The sequence below is a fragment of the Chiloscyllium punctatum genome, chromosome 36 (genome assembly GCF_047496795.1).
Source record: "Chiloscyllium punctatum isolate Juve2018m chromosome 36, sChiPun1.3, whole genome shotgun sequence".
Taxonomy (NCBI): domain Eukaryota; kingdom Metazoa; phylum Chordata; class Chondrichthyes; order Orectolobiformes; family Hemiscylliidae; genus Chiloscyllium; species Chiloscyllium punctatum.
In genome coordinates this window covers 66,828,709-66,840,043 of record NC_092774.1, presented here as the reverse complement: position 1 = coordinate 66,840,043, position 11,335 = coordinate 66,828,709, and the positions used below count along the sequence as shown (strand labels likewise).

At 46.7% G+C, this 11,335-nt stretch overlaps 1 long non-coding RNA gene across 1 annotated transcript; it reads right to left on the bottom strand.

Annotated features, from left to right (window-relative positions):
• Nucleotides 1–6,065: 6,065 nt before the first annotated feature.
• Nucleotides 6,066–10,129, bottom strand: LOC140460622 (uncharacterized). The gene is made up of 2 exons (XR_011954241.1): nucleotides 7,182–10,129; nucleotides 6,066–7,147 (listed from the first exon to the last, which is right to left on the bottom strand). It is a non-coding gene; the product is annotated as an uncharacterized lncRNA (long non-coding RNA).
• Nucleotides 10,130–11,335: the final 1,206 nt, after the last annotated feature.

Here is an 11,335-nt window from a genome sequence, read left to right as displayed (position 1 = left end):
TTTCTTCTACCTCTTCGTATACCGATGGCACTTTAGAGGCCACGACCGTTCCCTGACGGTCTTGCTCTTTCCCCAACCCCCGATCAGTGTTCTGTATCTTGGTCTCCTTGACTCTGTCAACCTGCTCCCTGAGCAACACGGAGGATAGGCCCCACCTCCCAGTTTTGCTAACACACACCCAGCGGTCATTTATAGGGCATCCACGGATTTTGCCACCGTATCCTTTATTATACACCTGATAATAGGGTCTTCCACCCTCCCGACATTCATGGCGTGCACTCACATCGTAACACCAATCGTCCACATAGGAATGGGACACAAATGATCCCGAGTAGATTCGAATCCCAAGTCTTACTATAGTTCGACATTTGTCACATCTCCCCTCACCCTCCCCCACATACAGGAGTAAACTGATCAATATCCCCACCAATACAAGTAGAGTTCATTATTGCTGTCTTTTCAGTTTTACCACCAACGGCTTGTCCCCTTGCTCGCATGTCCAAGTGCTTTCTCCTTCAGGCAGAACAGGCCCCTTTATCCTTGATGCGTGGACCCACCCCTTCTCTTTCGTCCGAACAGCTGCTTCAGTTGTTAACAGAACCAGGAACGGTCCTTCCCACCGCGGCTGGAGCTTTTCGGCCTTCCAGGTCTTAACAAGTACCCAATCTCCAGGCTCCACCTTATGCAAGAGGAAGTCGAGCAGCGGAGTCTGAGCCAGGAGACCCTTCCTCCGGAGTTCTGCAAAAGAACGGGATAAGGCCAGTAAATAGTTTCTGACAAATACATCTCCCCCTTGTAGAGTGGGACATCCATCAACCTTACTCCAATATGGTAATCCGAACAGCATTTCATAGGGGGAAACCCCGACATCCCGGCGAGGTGCCGTACGTATCCTCAATAGGGCAATGGGCAGGCACTTCGGCCAAGGTAACTTAGTTTCTAACACCAGCTTAGTCAATTGGGTCTTGAGCATGCCATTCATTCTCTCAACCCGACCCGAACTCTGAGGATGCCAGGGTGCATGGAATTTCCATTGGATACCCAGGGCAGTACAGATCAAATGGTGTAGCTTAGAAATAAAATGTGTCCCGCAGTCGGAGTTGATAGATTGCATTATGCCATATCTCGGGATTATATTCTCTAACAATAGTCGGGCCACGGTTGGTGCATCGGCTTTGGCAGTTGGGAAAGCCTCTACCCAGTGAGTGAAATGGTCTACTATTACTAGCAGATATTTCCATCTCTGTACTGGGGGTAATTCTGTAAAGTCGACTTGGATCCTCTGAAATGGCCTAATTGCGAGGGGCTGACCACCAGCTGGTATAGAACGCATGGCTTTCTTGTTAATACGCTGGCAAGTGGGGCATCCGACTATTTCTTGTTGGGCTAACGTGTATATCCCCCTGCATACATAGTCTCTCAGGATCGTGTCACACATGGCTTGCACCCCCCAGTGGGTCTGATGGTGTAATCGGTGCAGAATACCCCGGGTGATCTGTTTGTTCAGTACTTGTCTCCCATCAGGAACCGTCCACTTCCTGTTAGTTTCTAGCCGGGCACCCAATTGATCCATTTTATCAATCTCCCCCTGGGTGAAGATGGGTTGTTTAGCGAGCCCTTCCCTCAACGGTATTAATGTTAATAATTGGACGGGTTTTTCGACCGCTGCCCGCTTGGCTTCCTCATCTGCCAGCCGGTTTCCCACCGCTTCCGGTGTCGACCCCTTCTGGTGACCGGGTACATGGACTACTGCGAGTTCTCTAGGTAACGCCAGGGCTTCCGTGAGCTAATTCTTTTCCCCGGGAAGTTATCAATCCTCGCTCTTTCCAGATTTTCCCGAAAGTATGAACAATTCCGTATGCATACTTTGAGTCAGTATATATGGTCCCCACTTTCCCCTCCAACAACTTCAGGGCCCTCTGGGAGGGCGTACAACTCACAGGATTGGGCTGACCACTTCCCGGGCAGTCGTCCGGACTCGATCGTCCTTTTCGTTGCACCATCTACGACAGCATAGCCACTGTACCGGACCCCACTGATGCACCGGGAGGACCCGTCGATGTACAGTTCCTGTCCTTCACCCAGCGGGGCCTCTTGCAGTTCCTCTCGGCTTTTGGTCTGCAAGTCTACAAATTCCACACAATCATGCTCCTGTTCCCCATCTGCAGGACGTCCGTATAGAAACTGGGCAGGGTTGCAACTGAGATCTTTTGCAAAATTGAGATCGTCCCCGGTCATCAAAATCGTCTCATACTTCAGGATGCGAGAGTCTGTTAACCAGCGGTGAGCCTTTTGAGCCAGTATGGTGCTAACTGAATGTGGGGAGTATACTATGATTCTTCCTCCAAAGGTAAGTTTTCGGGCCTCTTCCACTAACATTGCCGTAGCTGCCACTGCCTGTATACAGGTCGGCCATCCACATGACACAGGGTCTAACATTTTTGACAAAAATGCAACCGGCTGACGTTTCCCTGCCCGCAGCTGGGTAAGCACGCCCTGGGCAATTCCGCTGGCGCTATTGACATATAACTGGAACGGTTCCTTCAGGGTGGGTAAAGCCAATACTGGTGCTCGGATCAGTTTACTTTTAATAATATTAAATCGCTGCTCCTCCTCATCTGACCAGTCCACCTTTTGTCCTTCTTGTCCCAGTTTGTCGTACAAAAATTTTACTAGAGTGGTGTAACTTTCAATCCATATCCGGCAATACCCTACTAGCCCCAGGAATTGTCTGATTTCCTTCTTCGTCCTGGGTATTGGCATACCCGTAATCCCTGATATTCGTTCTGGCGTGATACGGCGATGCCCCTTACTGACTTGATGGCCCAGATATCTTACTTCTTGCTCCACAAACTGGAGTTTTGTCCTGGAGACGCGTAGGCCCTGTTTCCCCAGGAAGTTCAGCAGGGCAACGGTGTCTGCTTGTACCTCCTCTTCTCTTGGTCCTGAGAGTAAGAGATCATCGACATATTGGAGCAATTGATTCTCCGCGTTACACCGAAATCCTCCTAAGATCTGCTCCAGTATTTGTCCAAACAAGTTGGGTGACTCCGTGAATCCCTGCGGCAAGACCGTCCATCTTAACTATCGCTTTCGTCCTGTGAAGGGATTCTCCCATTCAAATGCAAAAAGGTTCCGACTTTCTTCGTCTAGGGGGCAACTCCAGAAGGCATCCTTCAGATCTATTACACTGAACCATTCATGTTCGGGGGGAATTTTACTCATTAACGTGTAGGGATTGGGTACCACCGGGTATCTAGCCTGGACTACTTCATTCAACCCCCGCAAGTCTTGCACCAGCCTATACGTCCCATCCGGCTTCCTCACAGGGAGTATTGGAGTATTGAAAGGGGACATATATTCCTCCAGTAGTCCATCTGTGATTAATCTTTCTATCACAGGTTGTAACCCCTCCCGTCCTTCCATAGCAATCGGGTACTGTTTGCTTCTTACCGTGCCTCTTCCTGGTAACATGGTGATTTGGAGAGGTTTGATGTTTAGACCCCCTCTGTTCCCCTCTCGGTACCATACTTCCGGGTCTATTTGTTGATCATCTTCTTTGGTGAGGGCGAACAACCTTACCACCATTTCCCCATTACTTGGTACCGTTCCGATCCCTAGTTTGACCTGCAAGTCTCTTCCTAACAAATTAAACCCCGCCGATGGCAGTAGAAGGAGGTCTCGTTTAGTAGTTCTGTTTTCATACCCAATTTCCACGTCCTCCACTACTGGGACTTGCAATGTCTTTCCTCCAATGCCAGATACCCCCATAACTGTTCTTCCTGCTCGGGCGCCGGGGGGTATTTGGATTATATACTTGATCTTTCGACTCCCTAGTCTACCATAAATGTGATCTCCGACCCTTGGGGCCCTACTTTCAAGTTTACCAGGGGTTCCTGTCGATAGTCCTTTTGCCCCAAGGGTAGGAACCCCCGACCCTCCCTAATCTTCCTCCATCAGGGCGTACGACCGCACTTCCCGCTTGTAGCGGGGGCACTCTCGCTTAAAATGTCCCTCTTCATTACAGTAGTAACATCTGAGTATCCTCCTCGTTTCCCTGTCGCGGTCTCGTGTTCCTCCACCCTTCCTTTGTTCCGGCCACGGTCCTCTTTTCCTCTGCTCTTGCCACGACTCTCCCCTTTCCTGTTCCTGCCACGGCTCTCCCTTTTCCCTCCTTCCAGCTGTCACTTGTTGCACCGTCTGCATCGTTATCTTTGTCGCCTTCTTTTACTTCTCATCGTCCCTTCTCACAAACACCTTTTGCGCCTCCCGTAGTAGTTCACTTAGAGATTTACTATCCCAATCATCCATTTTCTCTAACTTCTTTCGTATGTCCGGCCAGGCTTTTGATACAAACTTGACCCGTATGAGTTGTTGTCCCACGTCCGTCTCAGGGTCCACCCCAGCGAACTGCTGCAAGTTCTTCCTAATCCTGTCTAGGAAGTCTGTAGGGGTTTCCTCCGGGTTTTGATGATTCCCAAAGGCCTTGGTAAAATTGTGCCCCTTCGGGGCTGCCTGCCTTATTCCTTTTATCCAATATTCCCGCATGTCCCTCATGTTGCGCCGTCCTTCCTCCGTTTGCTTATCCCACCCGGGGTCGGTGAGGGGAAATTTCTGCTCCCCTCCTGCTCCTCGCTCTCTCTCCCAGACCAACAGCGCAGCTTGTCGTATCATCTGTCGCTCCTGGCTAGAGAACAATGTTCCCATGATGGAATACATCTCATCCCACGTGTAAGTATTCGGCCCCAGGAACTGATCTAATTGTTCAGCCAGGCCCATGGGGTCCTCCAGTAGGCCCTTCATCTCCCTCTTGTAATTCCGTACTTCAGTACTCGTTAAGGGAACGTTCACATATCCCGTCCCTCCTTCCTCGCCCCCCATGGGCACTCCCCGGAGTGGAATCATTCTTGCAATCGAGACAGAGTTTTGTCTGTGACTCCTTTCAGCTTGAGATCTAGTCTGTACCCCTGAGGCTGCTGGTGGTTCCTCCCCGTCTTCTTCCCCTTCCCCTGAATCGTCGTCACCCGAAGGATCATTCTGTGGGGCAGACGGGGTCACGTAGGGCGGCGGTAAGTGATCTAATGGTTCCCATTCTTCCTGCTCTTCCGAGTCTTCAGTAGTGGCCTTCATTTTGCAAGATATTGTGACCGGTAACCAACAAAGGGCGTAATCACTTTCTTCCTGAATAACATTAGGTTTTGAATTGACATATAAAATCAGAGCTTGCCGGACCCAGTCTTCGTCAGTGCCGAATCTAGGCCACCACACTGAGTCTCCCTGAATAGGGTTCTGGGACCACGTTTGACAGTATTTCACCATCTTTTTTCTAGATTTTCCTTTTCTCCTACCCTGATCCCAATTACTTAACATTCTTCCTAACGGACTATCGTCAGGTACCCCGGGGTATTTTTCATTGTCTACGTTCAAGCCTACCTTTCCCTTATTCGCCTTGGATCCCTTATTTCCCATTGCCGAGGACTTTGTAGAATCGGAGAATCTTGTATTATCCCGTGATAATCTCTCACAATTTAGCCAATTCCCGGACCTTCAGTCCCGTGATCGCCCAGGTCCCTTTGCAGGCACCCCCGGTCTTTGGATTCCTGTGTCCTACGTCTCTGTGAAACAGATCACAGGCACCCTGTAGGTCCACGTTCCTCTGCAAACACGGTCTCTGCAAAATCTCCCACAAACGAGCCCCGGTCTCTAGATTCCTGAGTCCCACGCCTCTGTAGAAAAATCTACAGGCACTCCGCAGGTCCCCAGTCCTCCGGAAACACGGTCCCCGCAAGTTTTTTCTTACCTGGGTTCGGTGCACCGAAATTACTCGATTGTTAACCGTCCCCACTGCCTCGGCCACACCCCTCCTTTGTTTTCCTGAGCCTTCCCGATATCACTCGCTCAAGCCGCGCGGGGTGACAAGCAAGGAATCAGGGACTGCCGAACTCGGCAGGGTGCTCCTTCTCCGATGTCCTTCCTCAGCTCCCCTCGCGGCCGGAGTGTTGATCGGACGAGCCCCCAAGTTTGTTAGAAACGAAAATCGCTTCTTAATAATCGCTCTAGACAAATTCAGGAAAACAAAGTTTTATTAGCAAGTCTGCAGAGTTGGGCACCCTTCTGAGAAAAAGGCGCCCCGAGGCTTACAAAGTTTCTCATTATATACAGCACAAGTCCCTCCCCTCTTTGGCTCTAAAGAGTCACGAGGTTCACATTCTAAACCATCAGTATTTTTCCATTCTGCACCCATGTCACAAAGTCTGCAGCAGATGTCTCCCGAGTTGTTTTTCTACCCTGTATTCTTATCAGTCAAGGACTTATTCTTCTCTGTCAGAGTTAGTGGTCTCATCAATCAAGGACTTGTTTTTTTTTTACTCTGCTCACAAAATGTCAGCATTTGCACAATTTAAATTATCCCAGTTTTGAGTGTACAAAATGTTCTTACAAAAGAAGCATGTCTTGTCCTTTATTATAGAGAAGCATGTTTTACCCCACCCCTATGGCTCTATTCCCCTTAGTCTTCAGGGTCATGCACATCTTAATTGTTTGAACCGAAATCGCCTCTCACAGGTAACCCACCCACATCCATTCCCCTACCACCACTGCTCTACACTTAACCCTTAGTAATGCACCTTACCTATACATCATGCATAATTTCACATGGCCAGCACAGCCAATCCACTCCAACCCTGCACAAAAGTCAAAAATCACACATCACCAGATTGTAGTCCCACAGGCTTTTTTGGAAGCGCTGACTTCTGGAGTGCTGCTTCTTCATCTGGTGGTTGTGGTGTATAAGATCATAAGGCACAGAATTTATAGCAAAACATTTCAGCATCCTGCCACTGAAATGGTATATTGAACAAACCTGGATTGTTAAGTCTTTCACAGTTTTGAATGGTTTGCAGGTATCATTACAATGTGAACCCCAGAACTTCTTGTATGCTACCTTCGAGATAACAAGGTTTTATAGCAAAAGGTGACATCTCAGCTCAGACAATGCATTATAGGTGTGAGGTCAGAGTTTGCCTGTAACTCAATCTTGAGTCAGACTGGTTCTATTTCCAAAGTGAAATTCACAAAATATTACATTGATTGACTGCCTGCAGATTGTGCATTTTTTAAGCAAAATTGACTGTATCTGCAAATATACCTCCACACACACACACACACACACACACACACACACACACACACACACACACACAGTTTGTTGGGTGAATTTGTACTTGCAAAATTACATCTTTCTTTGCTCAGAAACTGCATGAATCAATGTAAGATTCCATAAATCAATTTTTTAGATTAAAATCAGTCTAGCCATTGTGGCACAGACAGTCTCACACAGGGGGGGCTCACACCATCAATACATTATGTAGGCTAACACAACAGCAATTGGTAAAGTTCACTTGGGAACGTAACTTTTTTTAAAAAAAGTTTTGTGATTTACATATGAAAGAACTGAAATCAACATGGCCATTCTAACAGATGAAACACTTAAACAATCCAGGTCTTTTTCAATATATAATTTCAGTTACATCACACTGTAAACTGTTGCTATAAATTCTGTGTCTTACAATCTTATTCTCCACAAGCACCTGATGAAGGAGCTGCACTTTGAAAGCAAGGGCTTTCAATTAAACCTGTTGGACTATAACCTGGTGTTGTAGGATTTTTAATTCTGCAAATACACATTCACTCCCATGGATTTGTGGGTGCATATGTCCCTGAGAGAGAGGAAAAGTCTACATCAGTGCTGTATGTCTCTAAGTCTATTTGATAACAGATGCTTTATTTCTGTTGATGTAAATATTGTAGTAAATCTTCGCTGGGTACTAATAGATATAAGGGAGAGAGAATTCCTCAGGTAGGGCACCAGAAGAATCCTGGGAGACCCCTATTTCTGGTTTATTTCCTAATTAACAAACATTAACCACAAGCACCTATTTATTTCTAATTTTGTTTCATTTTTCTTGTTTTCTTCCCTGCGATGATGTGGGAGAATTGTTAGATTTGGGTCAGACATTTTGTTACATATTGAAAACCTGGAAACTATTTTGTGCCTGCAACCATTTTGCGGCCTTCTTAGTGCCTGCTTGCTTCGGGCTTCATGTTTCCCAGGTTAAGATTGTGTTTCCCAGGCTCAGCGGAGATGGTTGGTCTTGCAGCTGTACTGCTCCCTGATAAACAAATTCTTTCCTTGCATGGGACTTTTATTTCCATCCTCCACATATGGCAAGTCAGGCAGGAGATACCATGATCCTGCCAGGTCACCGGCCGATATCGTTTGAGAGATGAAATATAGAGGGTGGTTGCTGCTTTTGGTGTGTCCAAAATAAAAAGGAAAGCTGACCAGAGATGAAAATGCTGTTAAAAATGCTGATACAATTCTCGCTACTCAGCCACAAGATACGAGTGTGAGTACTCAACAGGCTCCTGGTGTCCTGACGTAATGCTGCTGAGAGCACTTACGCTTTACAAAATTAGTAATAAAGAATTTGCTTGGCCCAGGGTTATGACAAGGGAAACCCTACTTGATAAGTCCTGGACCCACACGGAGGTGCGAGGCTGCGTCAAAAGGCCCCTGATCCGTTTGAGTTCCCAACATTCGTTTTAATTGGGGAGTAGAAATCTGCAGTAAGTGTAATTGCTCGCTTCAGGATGTCTAGACTTGAATGAATTTGACAAACACGATACTTTGGGAAACTATTAAAGACTCCATTGTAATTCCCATGGGTTGTGGACTAATGCAGAGACATGAACAACTTGCCTTGAAAACAGTGTTTGATTTGAAAATGGAATGGCTGCATTTCGAGGTATTTAGAGGTTGCACACTTGGTTAAGCAGCTAAGTGTCACAACCAGGATCTATGAGGCTCAACTCCCTAACTTGGACTGTTCTGGAATGTGAGTGCCTCATTACCCTTGGAAGGAAGGAATAAACAAAAACTGACAAACTGAGATATGAAGAAAGTTGGAAAATGTTACAGAGAGAGACGCACGCACGCAGGCAGACAGATGGGGGGGGGGTCAGAGAGGCAGGCAGACAGTGAGAGAGAGGGGCGCAGGCAGGCACAGAGAGAGAGAGAGGTGCAGGCAGGCAGAGAGAGACAGACAGACAGGGAGAGACTGACTCAGCGCCGACACCCTGCAGTTTGCAGAAAGATTAACACTTTGTAATCTGGTTTGAATGCACATTTGCCTGGGTATGGTGCTGAAATCACAGGGGACGCCCCTGAAAAGCACAAACTATGGCCTCAAATAGGGTACTCCCTCCGCACCCAAACCAAATTGTGGGTGACCCCTGATGGACTGGTTTGTGTTCATTCTTTGCTGATGCCTATTTCAGTTGATTATGTACATTACTGTACACAGTTGAGCAAGAAGGGAATGATTAATACTCTGTTACAAATCTGTTGGCACCCAGATTTTCAGAAAGCAGCTAGGAAATGAGCTGAAGTGTGTTTAATTTGTAAATTTTAATTTGATCATTCAGCCTTTCACTGCACTCTTTCTTATCTTTCTTTCATGAACTATGTTTGATTGGGCCTGATAACGTTGAGTAAATGGGAATTACAATTGAATACTCTTCTTTATACACAGAAGGTCGACCACTCTGGCTGCTGGATATGTGCCCATATCCCCATCTGTCCTGAACTCGCACCAAGTGAGCCCTTACGGAAATTGACCGACTTGCAGCTTTCTTTTCCCCCAGCCTTTGGAACTGCTCGACTGAAAATCAAAGTCACCCCGTAGACAATCCTGTGCTTGGCTCCGTTCACTGTTGTGGCCCTCCTCTCCAGCGATCTCTCAGATGCTGAGATTTCCCCTTCCTGATGAAACCCCGATGATGATTCCCAATCCCTGGAGCCTTCTGCCCCTGTCCTTACTGAACCAGAGGACTATTTGTCCGATCTCCAACCATCACCCCTTGGCAATCCCCCTGGCTCTGGGTATATAATCCCCCTTTTGCTGACATCCTCAATCTCCTCTTTTTAATAAAAGGAGGAGGGAATATGGGAGAATTTGACCAAAGTTGACACAAAACTCTGTGGAAGTTATTTTGTCACAAAGCTATGTTTGCAGTAAAATGTAGCCTGCTAACGTAATGCCCTGGCTAAGGAATTCTGTTTTGATCGCCTGACCTTGCAGCTGCAGGCTGTCTCTGCTCCTCAGGCCATTAGACTGTGCTGCTTCATAGAATGATGGATTGGGTCTCTCTGTCCCTTATCGGTAATTCGAGCCCAGCTAAACCTGCAGTAAAAGATAACATTCAGTTTTGTAGACATTAAGAAATGTAGATCTGGACAAGGTCTGTGAACCTTACGACTGCCCCTCAGTTGCATAATTAATGGAGAGTGGGCTTGTGTTTTACCATAAAACTTGTAACATTCTGTATTTCATTGGAATACGTTGGAGTTTGTTTTAAACAAAAAAGGCTTCCCCATGGGAATGAATAAAGCTAGTTAATTGCTCAAGGTCTCCTCTCCTGACTACTTTGTTTTAAATGATTTGCCACACGAGTTACTTTGCCCCAACAGCACTAACAGTTACATCGAAGGGAGACAGAATTCCTCATATCGGGGACATCAGAATCCCAGGCGACCACTATTTCTGGTTTACTTCCTTATGAACAAACATGAAGCATGAGCACCAATTGCACATTTGTTTCTAATTTTGTTTCAGGTTTCTCGTTTGATTCCCTGCTATGACTAAACTCTGTCTGGATGGTTGACAGGCTGGGAGATCGTGGGTTGGGTCTCAATTGAGAATGTTTTATTGTTCTGGAAGGTGTAAAAGGCAGAGGTCAAAGCTTAAGCAGAAATCTAGCAGAGCTGAGAACGGACGAACATCTTACTCTGTGGGAACAGGGAGATCAACAGAGGACAGAGAAATCCGGACTTGAAATCTGAGCTGACACCAGACTACCCTGTGATCAGTGCTTTGATTAGCAGGGCCAACCCTCTACCTTTACCTCGCTTCACATTTGACTACCCCTCGATATTCAGGATCCAATCTTTGTCATCCTGAAGCCGTGTCTCTGTAAGGACTCTCAGATCATAATTATTTTCTTCAATGCGGACAGATAATTCATTCACATTTGTTACAATACATTCAGACACACCCTTTTTAATTTCAACTTTTGTATCTTTAGAATCCAATCTTGAGTTCTGGTACATTTAATCTCCTTGTTCCTTTCTATCATACTCTGATGTTCATTTTCCACATTGCTCACTGATCTTGATTTGGATTGGCCATGCTAAGTTGCCCAGAGTGTCCAAGGATGTGCAGGTTAGGTGGGTTAGCCATGGGAAATGCAGGGTTATAGTAACAGAAGCAGGAGT